This window comes from Artemia sp. Qi Xiang Cuo, chromosome 18, assembly GCF_049724085.1.
Source record: "Artemia sp. Qi Xiang Cuo chromosome 18, ASM4972408v1, whole genome shotgun sequence".
Lineage (NCBI taxonomy): Eukaryota > Metazoa > Arthropoda > Branchiopoda > Anostraca > Artemiidae > Artemia > Artemia sp. Qi Xiang Cuo.
The window spans coordinates 8,954,696-8,960,218 of record NC_142811.1 but is presented as its reverse complement, the minus strand read 5'-3'; the positions used below and the strand labels follow the sequence as shown (position 1 = coordinate 8,960,218).

Sequence of the window (5,523 nt, the reverse complement as noted above, 5' to 3'; positions counted from 1 at the left end):
AGAGTAACGACATTGTAAAGGTGACCTAGGGATATATAAAAACAACCCATTTTCAAATTGTTTATTCATAGGTTGTGGGGGGGGGGGTCCTTCAGTCGATGGAAACTTTTACCCGGGGCGTTTATATATATGTTCTGTTTATTTTATTTAAAAAAGGGACTTTTTTATCTAATTTATGGTTTTCTAATCTATGTTAATTTTTTATATAGCCTAACTAGACATTAAAAAAAAGAATATATTTTGCATTTCACGTTTTTTGGAAATTATCCACAATTCCTGGTAAATAGTAATTTTATTCATTATTAGTTTCAAATCTTGTTAACCCTTGACGGGCCACTATAGGAACGAATGCCAGGAAAAATCTCCAACGCTTCCCATGTAATCTCTAGGTCAGACTATTGACAAAAAAAAATTTTTTGCATGATTTATTCAAAATTGTCAATTTTAGACCATGTTGTAAAAATACGACATTAGCCTCTCAATTATATAAAAATAGGGCATTTTCACTTGTTGCGGAAGGCTTTAAAACAGTTGTTTTAGGCAGTAAGGCACAGTGGAAGGTCACATTTTTCGCATTCAAAAGGGGTATATCCCGATTTGCACTCTTTGTAGCGGCTCTGCTTTTCAGTCTTTTTTGGCCAGTGATCAAGTCCATCGGCTTGAGCAGATATTGCCGGTCGGATTCAATTGCGACTTCGAATGGGGCTGGGACTTGCTTCAACATCTGCAGATGGTCTAGCACGTTTACGTTGGGGCATCACACGCGCCGAGGCATACAACCCTGCAACAACTTCAGACCTGAAGGCTCTCAAGATCATCGGTTCGTCTGTCCCTGAAGTCAGCGCTTTGATGTCTGACCTGAAAAGAAGCCAGCTATTGCAGACTGCTGTGTCAATAAGCCACCAGAAGATTCTCATATACCATTTTCGTGTCCGAAGATGAGTTTGACACATCTCCACCAGCATGTCTGCTAAATCTACGCCACCCATATGACGGTTGTACTCATAAACAATGGCTGGCCTTGAAATGTCAACCCTGGATTTATCCTTAACGTTCCAGCGTCTGCAAGTATCCTGTGGTGTTATTCCTGCATACGTTGAAGCCAAGCAAACCGTGTTGTTATCTAACCATTTCACTGCAATAACGCCCGAATGAATGTCAGTCCTGTGATCTGACGTTCCTCTCTCTCGTTTCTTCATTTCACCATCTGTGAGGAGCGGGCAGCCCTTCAGTTGGGCTTTGTTCAACGTACCAATACAAGGGAATCCTTTAATTTTGAGCAAACTCATTAGTTTCAAGCTCGAAAACCAGTTGTCAAAGTAAATCTTGTAGTTCATTTTCTCTGGCAAGGTACTCATCAGACGTAAAACTATGTTGCCTCCTACTCCAAGATCTGGCTCTCTGACAGCCACCTACATTTTTCTTGGACTTTCGATTTCTTCTTTGATTTTCCAGTACTTGCTGTTACCAGTTGCTGTTGCTGACTGGAGGGTGGAGTTTCCCCCGAGTCTTCGTCACTGGGTTCAGTGCTAGCCTCCACGTCATCCTGTTCCAAGAAGAAGTGGAGATTGTCCAGTAGAGGCAACAAGTCTGCATCAGGATCATCGATAAGATTTTCTGGAGACAGGAAGTCTGGATCATCGTTATCATCATCGTCGGACAAGTCAGACAACATGTCTTCTTGAATGTCAAAAATATACTTGGCCGCCTCTTCTGCGTCAATTCGGTGATTTTGAGCTCATTTTCTTAGTCTGTCGTAAGATTCCGCAATCTAAAAAGAATACAAAAATTAGTTATTCGTTTCACAATTTTGAGCCACGATCGTCCGATGTTGTATTTTTACAACAGGAGGAAGTTTATCTTGCTACTGATCCAAATTCTTGCACATTTCGTGAATTTCAACTACAGTAATTCTAAACGGTATATATTTTATACACATATGACATGCAAGGAATCTCCCACCTTTTCGTTTTGTTTCCAGTTTCTAGCTTAGAAATTGCCTACCTTTTCATTCGTTTTTCTTATCCCTTGGTTTGGTGACTCACTGTTTAGGCCACATGTCACACAGCAGCTCCCCAAAGGTATCAATTGACTGCCATCTTTCAGCCCCATTGAAAGATGTTGATAAAAGCAGTATTTTTTTACAGCAAGATAGCAGTCCAAGCTCGATAAGTACAGTGTTTTTTTTTTTACAACAATTGCCTCTATAGGGAAAAAAACTCATATGAATTTACTATGATTTATTTTCGACAAGCTAAATGTGCTCTCAGGCGATTAGGACGTTTTTATCAGACAGAAAGCATGTTTTTACTATCTAAAAAAAAATCTAGAACCTTGATTTGTTAATGTGAAAATGTTTCACAACATTTGAATTTATCAAATCATACTTATTTGGCTTTTGAGCTGCCTTGATCAGGAAGGAACCGCTCCAGGGGCACAATTTGCTATGGGGCAGGGGGGCTGCCCTCTCCAGACTAAAGCTTGACCCCCTTTCAGACCTCCGTTTATCCCCCCCCTCAACTGAAATTTAGTTTCTGCAAAATATCATGTCAAACCTAAAATAAGCCTGCATAATTCAAGGATCCAGATAAACAGGTCAGTTTTGTTTTTTTAGTAGCCTAAATATTTGTATGATTTTGTCTTTTTGAATTACAATTTTGTTCAAGTCTTGATTGTAAAATTTTCAGTTTACCACTAAAATTTTGAGATAAAATTTGATATTATGGGAAATGTTTTATATTGTTTATAAAAATCTAAAGAGAAAGTGATAAGTTCATTGAATGTTATTAGAGCCTTGCAACCGAAATTAAATTTGTGATAAAGTTTCTTACTCGTATTCTTATATAGTCTTTGATAATCCTTTTTTGATTATCGCTTCTTAAATCTATGGCTAAAATCAAATTGTAGTATCTGTTCTTATCAGCTTAAATCTGTTACGGATCCTATATGGGGCCCAGAATATTGAACTGATTTTTGGAAACCGGAGAGATGTCGGGGTTTGCTCTGCCCCCTTTACGTGCGAGCCCGGTATTATAGGTTACCCGGTTTTGGCGTACCACAATGGACAGTTACCCCTAATTTACGAACCTAAAAATTTGACGTCGAGCGCGCCTCCGTTGATGGAGTTGAAATTTGATCTGTATTTTTATCGCCGTTGAATATATTGAATAAATATGAATATTTTTTTTTTGATCCGACAAACTGTTAATAATAAACAAAATTAAATTGTGAAAAATCCAATGACCTCTCGCCGTAATTAAATAAAAATTCCAACCTTGTATTGAAGTCCCCATGCAACTTTTTCCATAATAGTATGCAATTATTAAATGCTGAAATTTAAATTGAACCAAGATTCGAACAGAATTACTGAAGTGATTGTTTTTTGCCTCAGAGGGCTTGGTTCTGTGGTGAGTTGTTAGTAGTAGTAGTAATGACTAAAGCCCCCTTTTGTTGTTAACGAGAAGAACGGCCACTGGGTTCTCAGAAATAAAAGTTTCGACTTTTCAGTCATATTGATAACAGAGTGAGAATCCACTGATTTTCTTTTCTCAAATAGTTAGATGTGAAATCGATTGATTCAGGTATTTTCATATGATATTGAAATGGGGCATTTACATTTTCAAAAACACTTCATATAACTGATTCATTAATGTGAATAAGCCTTGTAAACCATCCGTCTAATAAATTTGAGCTTCTGAGTGGCATTCAAAGCAACGGAATTTATCTCGAAAAATATTAGTAAAATGTTAGATATCTATTGAAACATACTTACCTGCCTGGGGAGCTGCCTTGATCATGAAGGAGGCGCTCCACGAGTGAGGCCTTTTAGTTGCACTTCGGATTGGCTTACCCCTGTGATTACCCCAAATGGGGATAACTCAACAGCGTAAATTTTGGTAGTGGGAGATTGCGTTCGCGTGGACCCCTGTCCACACTCTGTATAGTTCTCTCCTTTGGGCCTCTTTTGTATGTGACGTATTTATCAGTTGTAAGGAAAAGCACAAAATTTGTTGTTGTTAAGGCTACAAAGTGATCTTCGAGATTGATCCTTGGGCCTCATTATAATACGAACCCCTTTAGATACTGGCTTCAGCAACACGGTAGGGGACAACCTAGCCTAAAATCCCAAGCAGCCGAGTCGATTGGGCGTGTGCACTATATATTTTGAATGAATTTTGTTTTTGAAAACACTCTGTTAGAAAAAGTCGCGTATTATTGAACTGAAAGAGTGATCGAATCAAATTTCTGAAATTTAGATTAAGTCATAAAGGCTAGTCTTGAAGAAGTAAAACACTTTCAGTCCCCCACATTTCTTCAAGTCAAGCTCGTTGGCAAAATATCAAACTAAAAATTCCTTCACTACCGTAACATTTAATTGACTATTTAAACAGGGGGGGACTTTGGCGACAGCCATTGATCGACCACTCAGTTACATTACAATTATTTTTGAGCCTGATTACTGAATATTTATGTTATTTTCTGTGGATGTAGTTTTTGTATATTTATTTTTATATACTCAAGTCATCTCTAGCTATTTTCACAGCTCTGGCCTCTCCTCATATCGAGTTAATCTTTCGCCTTTTACTAAAGATTACCATGGGGAGGGGCACCTTATGAGTCTAGACAAATTTTTGAATGCCACAAAACAAGGTAGTCTATAGCCTTGGTGCATCCTTTAATATTCCTAGATTACTTATCTGACAAAACTGATTATTTACCCTTGGCGTCTGGTAAAAGTCAAATGAGTAGATAGGTAAATGGGAACACTATTTTAGGAAAAATTATTAATTATTAGTCATAAAAGAAACACTAGAAAATGGAGTATAATTCAAGTTATTTATGAACAAAACTTCAATCTTTTTAAAACTGAAAAAACAACTGTGAAATTATGGGCAGATAACAAAATGAGACCGTAATTGTGAAATGTGGCACACCTTCCAGGGGCTTTTAAATAAGCTATTTTTATAATGAAGTAGACATGATTAGTGTTGTTACTCGCCTAGTTGCATGCAGCTTTTCAGTGCTAAGTATTTGTTGTTATCTTTTACAGATTAAATCCGGGGACGCTAATTTCAAGCGGGTACGGAATGCTCAAAGGCACTCTTGTGCAATAACGAACCAAGTCCTAGGCGCTCTTGAGTCCCATTCTCTTAGGACCGTCATTCCTGCTTTGTCTAGTAACAGTATTTCCATTCCAGTTTTTGAGGTTTTTCTTAAATTAAATGTTATAATTTAATTTAATTAAAATTTTATTAGTAGTTGATTGTTAATAAAAATATTTTTGAGATTTATTGGCAATTTAGGAATTGTGGGGGGTAAAACCTATTATATATTGAATGCATCACCTCACCTCTGTAGCTGTCTTACGCTTCTACCCCCCCAAAAACAATCGTTTAAATATTGAGAAATGAAACATTGGCATCAATTTATCTAGCAAATCACCCATTGTCTGCTAATGAAAAAGCAGTTTGACGGGTTTCGTGACTGGTTTCTTTGATATAGTATATAGCGATGCCTGCATAA

General features: G+C 37.4%; 2 non-coding genes and 1 pseudogene across 2 annotated transcripts; all 3 read left to right on the top strand.

Moving 5' to 3' along the window:
* Positions 1-2,870: 2,870 nt before the first annotated feature.
* LOC148941175 (U2 spliceosomal RNA) lies at positions 2,871-3,061 on the top strand. Its single transcript, XR_016143320.1, has one exon. It is a non-coding gene; the product is annotated as a U2 spliceosomal RNA (small nuclear RNA).
* Positions 3,062-3,764: 703 nt separating this feature from the next.
* On the top strand, positions 3,765-3,928 carry LOC148941174 (U1 spliceosomal RNA). The gene has a single exon (XR_016143321.1). It is a non-coding gene; the product is annotated as a U1 spliceosomal RNA (small nuclear RNA).
* A 612-nt stretch (positions 3,929-4,540) lies between these two features.
* On the top strand, positions 4,541-4,657 carry LOC148941173 (U5 spliceosomal RNA; annotated as a pseudogene).
* The last annotated feature ends 866 nt before the right edge of the window (positions 4,658-5,523 follow it).